Genomic DNA, 13515 nt, shown 5'->3' with positions numbered 1-13515 from the left:
ATACAAACTTTGGACAAAGCTATAGATATTTTCTGAGTAAAATTAAAGCAATTTTGTAAGTCACTCTGAAAAAGAGCATCTGCTAAATATAAACAACACTGATTATCCGTGCTCCACCCATAATGCATCCTTTCATAAGAACTGTTGTCAAGCTTTACAGAATGTTTAGCAAAACCTAACAAACCTCAATAAATTTGTGAAATTGAAGCACAAAGCTCTTTGCTTTCATAGACTGGTTTAGGTCACCAAGATGGCCCACAGCTGCACTGCATAGCCTAGCCTAGCCAGGTCAAGCATAGCTTAGAAATGTAATAAGAACAAATACAAACAAATGTTGGAGTGGATGGATGCAAGTATTTTGGAGTGCTCCCATGTCTGTGTTACCTTCTGGCTCTGTCATTTTAGTTAGGCTAATACAGTCAGATCTTCTGAGTCGCTAGCTGCACTCTTCTCGGTACTCCATAAATCCGAACTAATTCGGGGGCAGGAGAGCCTGACGTTCTGTCTTCCTGGCCAGGTGGGCAGTCATTTTAGTAATATCCTGGTTTGAATCCCAGGGATGCCACAGGCCTCTCTTAATTGAGTATTTTGGAGTGCTCCCATGTCTGTGTTACCTTCTGGCTCTGTCATTTTAGTTACAGGCTGTTACAGTCAGATATGCTAGCTAGCTAGCAGTGGCTAGCAGCACTCTTCTTTGTACTCCATAAAGCCAAACTAATTCGGGGGGCGGGGGAGCCTGATGTTCTGTCTTCCTGGCAGGGTGGGCAGTCATTTTAGTAATATCCTGGTTTGAATGCCAGGGATGCCACAGGCCTCTCTCAATTGAGTATTCCCGAAAATACACTCAGTGAGGCTGGGATGACTATTTGAATCCAGATATTAAAGTCCCCAGCATATTTACAAACTATCTCAGTAGGCATTGTTAATTGTAGTCTTATTTTATGGTTGACGGCGTGAAAGTCCAGCATCGGCACAAGTCCATGTAAAGGGTTTGGTTAGGTTTAGGCTGTTGTGGTTCTGTAGTGAGGAAACAGTAATATGTAAAGGTTTGTTTTATGGTAATGCTGTAGACCTTGGAGAAATGTGTCTAAGGGGTTGTGTGTATGTGTGCTAGCACAGGCATGTAGCAGTATTTGTAGTCATGTCTTCACCTACTGAGCTCTCTGACTGTGCTGTGAGTCCATTTCTCAAACACACTGGAGCTGAAACTCATCCATTCGAAGGCTCCAAATGTGTGTGTGTTTATGTCTATGTGTGTGTGTGTGCATGCTCATCAGGCTGAAAGTCTTAACACAAGTGTATGTATGCTAACGTCCACTACCTGCGGAGAGCAGAATGAATGTGGCTCCATTGCTGTGCAGCTGCACACTGAGCTGGAACAGCTGCAGAAGCTCTGAGCTTTCCCTCTCAGCTCACGCCTCAGTGGATCAAAACCAGGCTCATACAGCATGCACACACACACACACACATCCTTCGTACCAGCCATCAGAGCATGATGCATGAGTCCGAATGGACTTAGACAGGTTGTGGAGTCTGACTTGTACGTGCACAGGACTTCAGGAGGTCATTAAGTACGGAAGGAGCGACACAGTGAGGTAGAAAGGCCACAATCAAGAATTTCAGTGGTGTCTACGTACAGGTTCAGATGTGGTCTTGTGTCCAGTATATTCACTTGTATTGACTGGACTGGAGCATACCTGGAATCAGTGCGCTGGTCTATCACAGTGTATTGGATTGACTTGAGTATTTGAATTATTTTAAAGCATATCTTTCAACAATATGGACAAAAGTATTGGGACACACCTCCTAATCACTGAATTCAGGCGTTTCATTTAGTTACCAGTTGCCACAGGTGTATAAAAGCAAGCACCTAGCCATGCAGTCAGCTTTTCCACACATTACTGAAAGAATGGTGAAGTTTCTCCCCTCCTAGATCTTCCACCATCAGCTGTAAGTGGTATTATTATTGAACAGTGGAAGCGTTTAGGAGGAACCACAGAGAGCAGCTCAGCCACCGAGTGTCCGACCACGTAAAGTTACAGAGCGGGGTCAGGGTCGAGTGCTGAGCTCCTCATAGTGCAGAAAAGTCTCCAACTGACTCAGTAACTGCAGAGCTCCAGACCTGCTGCTGCTGTTAGAGCTTCGAGAGAAGGGGGACCAGCTCCATGTTAATGGCTATGGATTTAGAAGGGGGTGTCATAAAAGCTCCTGTAGGTGTAATGTGCAGGTGTTTCAATGCTGGTGTATATTAAAACCTGATGCTATGGTGACTCATGAGAGAACAGCACTGCAGAAGAGGCTGATCATGACCTTAAAAAAAGTCACACACAAGTCAGAAAAGTTAGAAAGTGAAGTTTTAGTTGCTGACCCCATTACCCCAAGATCGGTGAGTCTTCAGTTTGAGTCCAAGTCAAATCACATCATTGGAATGGGAAATCAGAACTCCCTATTTTTCTTCCCAAAACTCCAACTTTTGCGTTTGCCCTTGCTGAAGTGCTAAAACGCTGCTGAAATGCAACCCGATCAGTATTCCCCTCGGTGCAGGCGGAGAAGATGCCGGTGCAGCAGGAACGAGCTGGACTGAATTATGTAAGACTTTCAGTGACTGAGTGGAAACAGCCGTTAGCGTAGCTACATGCCAGACCCTGTAGCTCCAGCTGGTACTGTCACAGACCATTGCCTTGAGTAAATGGCCAGAGGGGCTGATCTGCAAACACACAACTGCTTTGATTCGGCAAAGACCAGCACGCCAATGAGTTTAATGATGAACACACCAATCAGTGAATTTTAATCACCTTCCTACAGCCATCGTTTAAGCACTGAGACTCATTTACATAAAAGTGGTAAATACAGCAAAAAGACCAATGAGAGCTGGTGAAGTGGGGATCAGTTTAAATAAAGGAGCGCTGAGTATTCCATTGCTCAGAGCCGCTTTGGGAACAACTGGGAGCTGTAGGCAACGTTCCACTATAGGGGTCTGTTTCCCACCTCTGTGTTATTAATCTGTATGTAAAGTTGAAATTTAATTAATACTTGATTTAATTGGATCAGGGAGAAGATGTTCAGAAATGTTAAGTTAGGCAATATACAGTACCAGTCGTATGTTTGGACACTGGGGACATACAGGTATTCCACCGTAGTTAGGATGTCATGACAGGTGGGGCTTCCAATAGGCCTAAGTTGTAGGCAGTTTGTATGCATGAGGGTGGGAATGCCTCTCAAACCATGCATGCTAATGTACATTAATACACACACATATTTACTTATTTAGCAACAGACCAGTAAATAGGCTTAATAGTCTATATGGCCAAATCATCCCCTTAAGTTTAACTTATATAGTCCTCAGTGTCAATATATGGTCATCCTAGCATTTGGAACCAATGTTTTTAAGATAAAGAACAGTACACTACATTTAACCAGGTGTGCCCAGACTTTTGACTGGTACTGTATAATAATTGTAATTTTCTATATTATACACAGTCATATCAGATTATTATGACCATCTACCAAATAGTGGGAATGAACACCCTTGGCAAGGAAAAACTCCCTCAGCTGGAGGAAGAAACCTTGGGAGGAACCAAGACTCACAAAGGGAGACCCGACCCGTCCTCCTCTGGTCAGAACTATTAATAAATTATTGATAAAAATGACCAAACCAGATACAACAGATAATAATAGTGGTAGTGGTAAACAGTTAATAGTGGTGATATTAATAGTGGCAGATAGTTACGAGTCTATTTAGGTTTTAACATGGTCATTAAACAGGTAGCAGTGGTAGGAGGGTGGGCCGCTGGTCTGTTATGGGTGGTGGTGGGCGGGGGGCCTGATGGTCGGATTGGTAGGTGGCAGCTGGTCTGACGCAGGTAGAGGGGACCTCAGCGGGCAATCTTCCAGCAGGTCGGGCTGGGTGACCATTTACTCGGAGAAGGTAAAAAGAGAGAAAGGCACTTAAGTAAGTGTGCAAGAAGTTCCTTGATTGCTTTGGATCCAAAGTCTTCATATTTAAGATTCCCCATTCTGCTTATGAACCAATGAGCCATAAGCTTACTACAGGTTAAGTAAAAAACATTGATTACCTTCATCTACAGTGGCATCTGTCAAGGGGTGAGCTCTACATATTAGGCAGCAGGTGAACAGTCAGTTCTTGAAGGTGATTTGTTGTTAAAAGCAGGAAACATCAGACATGTCTTTCTGGGATTTTCTGGTATGCAGTTGATAGTACCTACCAAAAGCACTCCACTTGGTCCTAAGGCTTATTGATGCTCATGGAGGACCCATCCATCTCACAACTTACAGGAATTCTGCTAATGTCATAGTGCCAGATACCACAGGATGCCTTTTAAAGGTCTTGTGGAGTCCATGCCTCGAGTGGTCAAGGGGGACCTACTCAATGTTTAGCAGGTAGTGTTAAAGTTATAGCTCATCAGCGTAGCTACGAGTCTCCTGGGGACATTTCACAAAGCAGAATTTCTAGCTTAGGCCTTGATTGGACAGTTCTCCACCTATTGAGTTTATGTAATCTGGCTTACTGAGAAATCATGGCTTGATCAATAAAAAGCTTATTTATAACAAGCAAACAAAAACACATGAGCCAGATCAATTAATTACACATTTAATAGATGTGGCCCTTTAAAGACAGCCACTCGCAAAGCCATCCAGCTTAAGGTTTTCCACTTTAAAGAATGCTGTAGATTCCACCCAAGTCATCATTGTTTACACCAGTGATTCCCAAACCTGGTCTTGACCAACCCTTTGCCCAGGTAATAATTTACATTTACATTTAAGGCATTTAGCAGACGCTCTTATCCAGAGCGACTTACAAAAGTGCTTTACAATTTACTCAAGATAAACCTCAGCTAGTTTAAATAGACTAAAATTCAAAGATAACTCTAAGTTTAGACACTTATAAACACAAGTCAGTAAGGTGACCACTCTACCATTCACCCAAGTATTCTCAGAAGAGGAGGGTCTTCAGTCTGGGTTTGAGGACAGTGAGTGTTGGACTCGGCTGTTCGGACACCCAGGGGAAGCTCGTTCCACAGCAGGACAGAAAAAAGTCTGGACGCTCGTCTTCCGTGGATTTTGAGGGATGGCGGGTCGAGCCGAGCCGTACTTAAAGCTAGAAGGGCTCTTGGTGCAGATCAGCTTTTGACCATTGCCATCAAGTACGGAGGGGCTGGCTGGTCCAGTCTTAGCTTTGTAGGCCAGCGTCAGGGTTTTGAATCTGATGACCTGGGCAGCAGCTACAGGAAGCCAGTGAAGAGAATGCAGCAGTGGAGAGACTTGACTGAACTTTGGAACGTTGACGATCCGTGCCGCTGCATTCTGGATAAGTTGCAGGGGTCTGATGGTGCACAGAGAGAGAGACCAGCCAGAAGAGAGTTTCAGTAGTCAAGTCTTAAAGTGACGAGAGACTGAACGAGCACCTGGGTGACTCTCTAGAGAGGAAGGATGTTGTACAGGAGAAATCTGCATGACCGAGTTACGTTTGCAACATGGCTTGAGAACGATAACTGATCATCCATGACTACACCAAGACTTCGAGCTTCTGTAGATGGAGTGACCAGTGAGTTCTCAAAGGAGATGGCAAGATCGTTTTGAAGTCCAGCAGTTCCTGGGATGTACAGCAGCTCCAACTTGCTGGGTTTGAGTTTGAGGTGGTGAGCCCTTCCTGAGCCAAAAGTAATGTTTTAGAACCAAAGAGCACTGCCAAGGATTTTGGGCCCCATGAAAAGATATTACACTGGGCCCCACAACTCTAACAATTCTGCCAAAATACTAACACATTTTAGGGCCCATGTCAGTCGCAGGCCCTTAGAATCGCCCTGATCCCCACACATGGCACCCCTGGTTAGCGCAGGAACCCACTCAAATGTGCAGAGCAGGGGGTCCAGGGTTAGTCTGAACCAGACTAAACCAGTAGTTAAAACAGTGTAGACAGCATGGGCTCGGATAGGTTGATAGCTCTTTCAGAATGTATGGAAGGAGAAGGTCCACCATGAAAGCTGTGGCCCTCACAAGTGCCCCGGTTGATACACTTACCAGGTCAGGGCTTGAAGCCCAAACTGACTGTGGATCAGAAGCTTCTGGCCATATTTATATCAAGTATAGTAAAGTCCCAGGTCTTCATATCCTCTGACAGCCTCCAGACACTTTCTCCAAACAGCCTTTTTTCCACGTCGTTAGATGGATGTTTATGGGCTCACTTGTGAAACCATCTCAGAATGTCAATATTTTTCCTGGTGTAAGCCTCCGTAAAAGCGGCCCGCCGAGCAGGAGCCAGATGGATCCTGCCTAGCAGATGCTGTTGTGTGTTTCCCTGCTGGTTTTCTCGACGCAACACTTCCCTTCATAACTCTGCAGAATTTATCAGTTTGGGGAGCTCGGCTGCATCCCACATCGCTGCCCTGAAAAACCGGACTACGGTCAATCCTCCTATCTGAAGCTCCAGATGGGCTGTGTCGTCCGCCGAGTGATGGGATGTTGGGTAGAACGGAGCGTGCTGATAGGCTGATCTGGCCATGACCGCAGTAAAGCTCCGCGCTAAAGCCCCTGCTCCATAGCCAGGCCCAACAAAGCTGCTGGCTCCTCAACACAGCTGGAGCTCAGGAACTCTCTGCCTATTGACAAAAGAACCATCTGGGGCTGGAAAACAGACTGAAGTGGGGACGCACGCCCTAAAGAGAGTTGGTACTGATTCCGTTTGACGAAACTGAAGCTCCCCCGGCAGATATCGTTGCTGCCATATACTCTTAAAGAAACACTGCCATGAAGGAGCCTTTGGAGCGATGCCAAGAAAGAGCCTGAATGAACCTGTTAATGAATCGTTCTTCATAAAACAGCTTCTTTAAAGTTTAGTGAACCTGCCTAAACACTGGAAGCAGGAAAAAAGGACAAGCGTAAGGATCTGAGCCATTTAAGAAGGGCCAAAGGATATGCAGTGGTTAGTACCTACCAAAAGTGCTCCGAGAAAGGACAACTGATGACAGGGTCATGGGTGCCCAAGGCTCATTAAAGCACATGGGGCGCGAAGGCTTGCCGGATTATTAGACTTGTTATTTATTATTTAGGAGTAATAATTTTCTCATAACCTCTACATATTTGGTGCCTGTGTGAGGACCACCAACATTTATTTAGTGCTCACATGAGGCCCTTTAGACTCGCAATACAACTGGTATTCATTTTCTAGACTTTGTGTAAATTAAGTAGTTTAGGTGTAGATCAAGATTAATGTTAAGGTAAGGTTAAGATTAGTTTTAGGTGTAGATTAAGGTGTAGGTTAAGATTAGGTGTAGGTTAGGATTAGGTGTAGATTAAGATTAGATCAAGGTGTAGATTAAAGTTAGATTAAGGTTAGATTTAGGTGTACATTAGGTTTAGGTGTAGATTGAAGTGTAGGTTAAGGTTGTGTTCAGGTGTAGATTCAGGTAAAGGTTAAGGTAAAATTAGGATTAGGTTTAGGTGTAGATTAAGGTGTAGGTTACGGTGAGGTTTAGGTGTATATTAAGGTGTAGGTTAAGGTTAGGTTTAGGCATAGAATAAAGTGTAGGTTGAGGTGTTCAGATGTATATTAAGGTGAAGGTTGATATTATCTTAAGGTTATGTTCAGGTGCAGATTAAGGTGTAGGCTAAAATTAGATTAAGGTTAGGTTTTGGTGTAGATTAAAGTGTAGGTTGAGGTTCAGGTGTAGATTAAGGTGTATGTTAAGGAAGGTTTAGGTGTAGGTTAAGGTTAGGTTTAGATGTAGATTAAGGTGTAGGCTAAGATTAGATTAAGGTTAGGGTGTGGGTGTAGATTAAAGTGTAGGTTGAGGTTATGTTCAGGCGTAGATTAAGGTTAAATTAGGATAAGGTTTAGATGCAGATTAAGGTGTATGTTAAGGTTAGGTTTAGGTGTAGGTTAAGGTTAGGTTTAGATGTAGATTGAAGTGTAGGTTGAGGTTGTGTTTAGGTGTAGATTCAGGTGAAGGTTAAGATTAGGTTTAGGTGTAGATTGAGGTGCAGGTTATGATTAGGTGTAGATTAAGATTAGGTGTAGATTAAGATTAGATTACGATGTAGGTTAAAATTAGATTAAGGTTAAATTTAGGTGTACATTAGGTTTAGGTGTAGATTGAAGTGTAGGTTGAGGTTGTGTTCAGGTGTAGATTCAGGTAAAGGTTAAGGTTAAATTAGGATTAGGTTTAGGTGTATATTAAGGTGTAGGTTAAGGTTAGGTTTAGGCGTAGAATAAAGTGTAGGTTGAGGTGTTCAGGTGTATATTAAGGTGAAGGTTGATATTATCTTAAGGTTACATTCAGGTGCAGATTAAGGCTAAAATTAGATTAAGATTAGGTTTTGGTGTAGATTAAGGTGTAGGTTAAGGTAAGATTCTGGTGTAGATTAAATTGCACGGTAAGGTTAGGTTTAGGAGTAGATTAAGGTTAGGTTTAGGTATAGATTAGGTGTAGGTTAAGATTAGGTGTAGGTTAAGATTAGGTTTAGGTTAAAATTAGATTAAAGTGTAGGCTAAAGTTAGGTTTATGTGTAGGTTAAGGTTAAATTGAGATTAGGTTTAGGTGTAGATTAAGGTGCAAGTTAAGATTATGTGTAGGTTAAGATTAGATTAAGGTTAGGTTTAAGTGTAGATTAAGGTGTAGGTTAAAATTAGATTAAGGTGTAGATTGGGTTTAGGTGTAGATTCAAGTGTAGGTTAACATTGGGTTTATGTGTTGATTATAGTGTAGGTTAAGGTTAGATTAAGATGTAAGTTGAGGTTAAGTTTAGGTGTGGATTCAATTGTAAGTTAAAAATATATTAAGATGTGGATTAAGGTAAGTTTAGGTGTAGATTAAGGTGTAGGTTAGGGTTAGGCTCATGTGTAGAATCACATGTAGGTTAAAGGTGGGTTTAGGTTTTGATTAAGGTCTAGGTTAAGATTAGATTAAGGTGTAGGTTAAGATTGGGTGTAGGTTAAAATTAGATTTTGGTGTCAGTTAAGGTTAAGTTTAGGTGTAGGTCTAGGTGCAGAGTAAGGTGTAGGTTAAGGTTGGGTGTAGATTAAGGTGTAGATTAAGGTGTAGGTTAAGATTAGATTAAGGTGAGATTTAGGTGTAGATTAAGTTGTAGATTAAGTTGTAGTATAAAATTAGATTAAGGTGTAGGTTAAGGTGTAGATTAAGGTGTAGGCTAAAATTGGAGTTAGGTATAGATTAAGGTGTAGGTTAAGATTAGATTAAGGTGAGGTTTAGATGTAGATTAAGGTGTAGATTAAGATTAGATTAAATTGAGATTTATGTGTAAATTAAGGTGTAGGTTAAGATTAGATAAAGGTCTAGGTTTAGGTGTAGATTAAGGTGTAGGTTAAGGTTGCGGTTGGTTGTAGATTAAGGTGTAGTTTAAGGTTAGGCTCACATGTAGAATCACGTGTAGGTTAAAGGTAGGTATAGTGGTTGATTAAGGTCTAGGTTAAGATTAGATTAAGGTGTAGGTTAAGGTTAAGTTTAGGTGTAGGTTAAGGTGAGGTTAAGGTTGGGGTTAGGTATAGATTAAGGTGTAGGTTAGGATTAGATTAAGGTGAGATGCAGGTGTATATGAAGGTGTAGGTTAAGATTGGGTTAGGTGCCGATTAAGGTGTAGGTTACGGTGAGGTTTAGGTGTAGATTAAGGTGTAGGTTAAGATTAGATAAAGGTGTAGGTTAAGATTAGGTGTAGGTTAAAATTAGATTATGGTGTAGGTTAAGGTTAAATTTAGGTGCAGGTTAAGGTGAGGTTTAGGTGTAGAGTAAGGTGTAGGTTAAGGTTGGGGTTAGGTGTAGATTAGGGTGTAGGTTGAGATTAGATTAAGGTGAGATTTAAGTGTAGATTAAGTTGTAGTTTAAGATTAGATTAAGGTGTAGGTGTATTTTAAGGTGTAGGTTAAGATTGGGGTTAGGTGTAGATTAAGGTGTAGGTTAAGGTTAGGTTTAGGCGTAGAATAAAGTGTAGGTTGAGGTGTTCAGGTGTATATTTTGGTGAAGGTTGATATTATCTTAAGGTTATGTTCAGGTGCAGATTAAGGTGTAGGCTAAGATTAGATTAAGGTTAGGGTGTGGGTGTAGATTAAAGTGTAGGTTGAGGTTATGTTCAGGTGTAGATTAAGGTTAAATTAGGATAATGTTTAGATGCAGATTAAGGTGTATGTTAAGGTTAGGTTTAGGTGTAGGTTAAGGTAAGATCCAGGTATGGATTTGTTCCCAACATAAATTGTACGGTAAGGTTAGGTTTAGGAGTAGATTAGGTGTAGGTTAAGATTAGGTTTAGGTTAAGATTAGATTAAAGTGTAGGCTAAAGTTAGGTTTATGTGTAGGTTAAGGTTAAATTGAGATTAGGTTTAAGTGTAGATTAAGGTGTAGATTAAAATTAGATTTAGGTGTAGGTTGGGTTTAGGTGTAGATTCAAGTGTAGGTTAACGTTGGGTTTAGGTGTCGATTATGGTGTAGGTTAAGGTTAGGCTCATGTGTAGAATCACATGTAGGTTAATGGTGGGTTTAGGTTTTGATTAAGGTCTGGGTTAAGATTAGATTAAGGTGTAGGTTAAAATTGGGTGTAGGTTAAAATTAGATTATGGTGTCAGTTAAGGTTAAGTTTAGGCGTAGGTTAAGGTGTAGGTTAAGGTGAGGTTTTGATGTAGATTAAGGTGTAGGTTACAGTGAGGTTTTGATGTAGATTAAGGTGTAGGTTAAGATTAGATTAAGGTGTAGGTTAAGGCTATTGTTAGGTGCATGGGCATTAAGGCCTTCCTAAAAGTCTGTCTGAGTGATGGCTTAGAAGAACCCGCTTTTGGTTCCACAATGAACCATTTTTGTAAAGACCTTTAAAAGGTTCTTCACACACACACACACACACACACACACATATATATATACAGTCATGCCCGAAAGTATTCATACCCCTGTCAAAGTTTGACTTAAATTTACTTTTATTTAACCAGAAATTATATTTTTGCCTGGAAATGACACAGGCATCTCCCAGGAGATAACACAATGATGTACAAGAGGCATCATTGTGGGAAAAAATATTTCTCAGCTTTTATACACATTTGAACAAAAAGTGGCATGTCCAAAATTATTCATACCCTTCTCAATAATTAATAGAAAAGCCTTTATTGGCTATTACAGCAATCAAACGCTTCCTGTAATTGCTGACCAGCTTTTTGCATGTCTCCACTGGTATTTTTGCCCATTCATCTTTAGTGATGAGCTCCAACTCTTTGAGGTTCGAGGGTCTCCTTGCCATCACCCTGATCTTTAGCTCCCTCCACAGATTCTCAATTGGATTCAAGTCAGGACTCTGGCTGGGCCGCTGCAAAACATTAATGTTTTTGTCTGCTAACCATTTCTTCACCACTTTGGCTGTGTGTTTTGGGTTGTTGTCGTGCTGAAATGTCCACCGGTTCCCAAGGCCAAGTTTCTCTGCAGACTGCCTGATGTTGTTGTTGAGAATCTTGATGTATTGCTCTTTTTTCATGGTGCCATTTACTGCGATCAAGTTCCCTGGTCCATTGGCTGAAAAATACCCCAAAAACATTAGGTTCCCACCACCATGTTTGACAGTGGGGATGGTGTTCTTAGGGTTGAAGGCTTCTCCTTTTTTACGCCAAATGGTGCACACATCATTGTGGCCAAACAATTCAATTTTTGTTTCATCTGACCATAAAACAGAACACCAGAAGTCTTCTTCTTTGTCCAGATGAGCATTTGCAAAGGTCAAGCGGGCTTTTGTGTGCCTTTTCTGGAGAAGTGGTGTCCTCCTTGGCCTGCGTCCGTGGAACCCAGCAGTGTGCAGTGTCCGTTGAACTGTCTGCCTTGAGATGTCGCCACCAGCAGAGTCCAGATTCACCAGGATGGCCTTGGTGGTGATCCTTGGATTTTTCTTCACCTCTCTCACTATTCTCCTGGCCAGCACAGGTGTCACTTTTGGCTTCCGACCACATCTTCTGAGATTTTCCACAGTGCGGAACTTCTTGTATTTTTTAATAATACTTTGCACTGTAGCCACTGGAACTTGAAAACATTTTGATATGGCTTTATAGCCCTTTCCTGACTTGTGAGCGGCCACAATGCACAGCCGCAGGTCCTTAGTGAGCTCCTTTGTCTTAGCCATGACTGTCCACAAACCAACTGCAGAGAGCTGCTGTTTTTCTCCTGTTGAGTTGATTAAAACAGCTGTTCCCAATGAATCAGGGTAATTAGGATGCTTTAAAACAGCTTGGACTATTTGGAATGGTATAGAACTTTGGATTTTCCCAAATACTGTGACAGTTTTCAAAGGGTATGAATAATTTTGGACATGCCACTTTTTGTTCAAATGTGTATAAAAGCTGAGAAATACTTTTTCCCACAATGATGCCTCTTGTACATCATCGTGTTATCTCCTGGGAGATGCCTGTGTCATTTCCAGGCAAAAATATAATTTCTGGTTAAATAAAAGTAAATTTAAGTCAAACTTTGACAGGGGTATGAATACTTTCGGGCATGACTATATATATATATATATATATATATATATATATATACAAAGCTAAGTAGTAGGGTATATATTTCTTCTACGAAACAAATTGGCTCTCCCTACTACTTAGCTTTGTAGCAATGCTTTCAAGGTCTTTTGTTCCGTGGCATTTTTAGTCATCATACTTAATTTAGGATGAACATCAGTTTTTCCTTCTCCAATAAAGTTCATGCTTCAGAGAAATGAGGTTGAGCTCCTTGCGAATCCAGGCCATTAAGTCTGCATTAACAAACATGGCCTTAAAGTAGATTTGCTGGAGCATTTAGCATTCCAGAAACGACCATGTGCTTCATAATGTCTGGGCCTTACTTAGTACAAGCAATTTCCAGTTTCCTAATTTCCTAGATCTATCAGGAACGCAATACAATATTTTTCTTTGATTTCATTCCAAATTGACGTGAAATAAATTATGTTTTCTTTGAAACAAATCTCATGTCCTTCTGTGGAGAACAATGATTTCAGGAAGATTTTGGCTGCCCTCATTTAGTGAAAGGCAATACTCATAGCAGGGATGCATTAGAGGCAATTTAGCTCCCTCCACTTATTCACAAATTGACTCGGCCCACAGAATAAGAGCCTCCTGGATGTTGGTACAATTGAATCTCCAGAACGTAATGGGCACGGTGTATTTCTATTTACATAAAGAGGACTCTGACACAGGGGTCGGTTCAGGACTACTATCAGAAATAATTTGGTACAGTGTGCCAACCTCGAAGGCACGGCAGAGCAAAACAAATAAAACGTGGGTTTGAAACCATTTAGAGAATAAAGGCCACAATCCTTTAAAGCAGCAAATTGGTAGAAATGCAATAATTAGCATAAACTATTTAAAGTTGGGATGATGCTAATTCGCCCTGCTACGTGATTTATGTCTTATACACTTTATTTTTTTCCTTCCCGAGATCAAGCTCTGTATTTGTTATGATGTCTGTAAGAAATATATATATATATATCTGAATGGACAGATGTAAATATGCTGCTTTTTGT

The sequence above is a fragment of the Salminus brasiliensis genome, chromosome 20 (genome assembly GCF_030463535.1).
Source record: "Salminus brasiliensis chromosome 20, fSalBra1.hap2, whole genome shotgun sequence".
Classification (NCBI taxonomy): Eukaryota; Metazoa; Chordata; class Actinopteri; order Characiformes; family Bryconidae; genus Salminus; species Salminus brasiliensis.
This window is presented reverse-complemented; position numbering follows the sequence as displayed.